Below are 2,500 nucleotides of genomic sequence, written 5' to 3'. Positions count from 1 at the left end.
TCTTTCAATAAGCAAGTCCTTTTTAAAAAAGTTTCCTTCCACAGCAGCTCTGAGTGTGAGAGAGAGAGAGAGACACTGACTGACTGACTGATACTGATACTGACACCGACACACACACACATATTATTTATTATTATTTTAAACGACAAAGGTGTTCAGAAGGAAGTCCTGGGGGGAAGGCAGGCAGGGAGGGACGGACACAGGGAAGTCCGCACAAAACAGGTCCCCTGGAACCTCTGACCCAGAAAAACGGGTTCCTGGTGAAAGCAGTCCTGCCATTGACATGACAATGGACAGGGCCCGGCAGCTTGAGACACATCTTTCTTTCAATATGCAAGTTCTTTTTAAAAAAGTTTCCTTCCACAGCAGCTCTGAGTGAGAGAGAGAGAGAGAGAGAGAGAGAGAGACACTGACTCACTGACTGATACTGACACCGACACACACACACACACACACACACACATATTATTTACTTTTATTTTTAATTGAATTTTAGAACAGGGAGATGGAATAGGGGCTTGCTCCGTCCACTCCACGCATCGACCCAGTATTGCAGTGTTTCTGGGAACGGTGCAGCTCCCCGTGGGGAGATATTCAAAAGGAAAATCAGCTCTTTCCCAGTGTCTCTGTGTGTGTGTGTGTGTGTGTGTGTGTGTATTATTACTGAGAATAAAGCTGATATCTCTCTCTCTCTCTCACTCAGAGCTGCTGTGGAAGGAAACCTTTTTAAAAAGAACTTTCTCAGCTCAGTGGTATTTTTTTCTTCTCCAAGGCTGAGTGCCGCTCGCACGTAGCGATATAATTCAAAGTGCAAAATAACTTGGCGTCGTTGACTTGAAACAAGCAGGGTCTGCTTCCAAATGAAAGCTGCGCTCCCGAACTGGACTGACTGTCTGTCTGTCTGTCTGTCTGTCTGTTTGTCAAGGGGAGGAAAAGGCGGTGGTGGTGGTGAGGGTGGAGCTTTACGCTCAGGAGGGGAGACTTTCTTTCAGAGGTGCCAATTAATCTGCAGCAGAAAGTCATCCCCCCCCGACCGGGATTCGAAGCCCGGTCCTGACCACAAGACCACCGGGGAGAGTTGCCTCAAGTCCCTGAGGGACCTGGACACGAGGCCGAGGACACACGCACGCCTGCTGCACTGGCAGCAGCGACCAACAGGGGGCTGACCGGCTGATCCTTCCCTTTCACAGGCAGGCTTTTGGCCCTCGCTGAAACGACAAAGGTGTTCAGAAGGAAGTGCTGGGGGGAAGGCAGGCAGGGAGGGACGGACACAGGGAAGTCCGCACAAAACAGGTCCCCTGGAACCTCTGACCCAGAAAACCGGGTTCCTGGTGAAAGCAGTCCTGCCATTGACAGGAGAATGGACAGGGCCCGGCAGCTTGAGACACATCTTTCTTTCAATAAGCAAGTTCTTTTTAAAAAAGTTTCCTTCCACAGCAGCTCTGAGTGAGAGAGAGAGAGAGAGAGAGAGAGACACTGACTCACTGACTGATACTGACACCGACACACACACACACACATATTATGTACTTTTATTTTTAATTGATTTTTAGAACAGGGAGATGGACTAGGGGCTTGCTCTGTCCACTCTACGCATCGACCCAGTATTGCAGTGTTTCTGGGAACGGTGCAGCTCCCCGTGGGGAGATATTCAAAAGGAAAAACAGCTCTTTCCCAGTGTCTCTGTGTGTGTGTGTGTGTGTGTGTGTGTGTTATTACTGAGAATAAAGCTGATATCTCTCTCTCTCTCTCTCTCTCACTCAGAGCTGCTGTGGAAGGAAACCGTTTTAAAAAGAACTTTCTCAGCTCAGTGGTATTTTTTTCTTCTCCAAGGCTGAGTGCCGCTCGCACGGAGCGATATAATTCAAAGTGCAAAATAACTTGGCGTCGTTGACTTTAAACAAGCAGGGTCTGCTTCCAAATGAAAGCTGCGCTCCCGAACTGGACTGACTGACTGTCTGTCTGTCTGTCTGTTTGTCAAGGGGTGGAAAAGGCGCCGGTGGTGGTGAGGGTGGAGCTTTACGCTCAGGAGGGGAGACTTTCTTTCAGAGGTGCCAATTAATCTGCAGCAGAAAGTCATCCCCCCCGACCGGGATTCGAAGCCCGGTCCTGACCACGAGACCACCGGGGAGAGTTGCCTCAAGTCCCTGAGGGACCTGGACACGAGGCCGAATACACACGCACGCCTGCTGCACTGGCAGCAGCGACCAACAGGGGGCTGACCGGCTGATCCTTCCCTTTCACAGGCAGGCTTTTGGCCCTCGCTCAAACGACAAAGGTGTTCAGAAGGAAGTCCTGGGGGGAAGGCAGGCAGGGAGGGACGGACACAGGGAAGTCCGCACAAAACAGGTCCCCTGGAACCTCTGACCCAGAAAACCGGGTTCCTGGTGAAAGCAGTCCTGCCCCGCCCTGCCATTAACATGACAATGGACAGGGCCCGGACCAGGCGCAGCGGACGGTAGCGAGCAGTCGGAGGGTGAAAATCCGCCAGTGGGTGAAA

General features: G+C 51.2%; 2 pseudogenes; both read left to right on the top strand.

The window, feature by feature from the left end:
- Nucleotides 1-464: 464 nt before the first annotated feature.
- Nucleotides 465-581, top strand: LOC137312080 (U2 spliceosomal RNA; annotated as a pseudogene).
- Nucleotides 582-1,519: 938 nt separating this feature from the next.
- LOC137312100 (U2 spliceosomal RNA) lies at nt 1,520-1,638 on the top strand (annotated as a pseudogene).
- Nucleotides 1,639-2,500: the final 862 nt, after the last annotated feature.

Source organism: Heptranchias perlo, unplaced genomic scaffold, assembly GCF_035084215.1.
Source record: "Heptranchias perlo isolate sHepPer1 unplaced genomic scaffold, sHepPer1.hap1 HAP1_SCAFFOLD_396, whole genome shotgun sequence".
Lineage (NCBI taxonomy): Eukaryota > Metazoa > Chordata > Chondrichthyes > Hexanchiformes > Hexanchidae > Heptranchias > Heptranchias perlo.
Note: the sequence above shows the minus strand (reverse complement) of the source record. Positions and strands in the feature narration are given on the sequence as shown.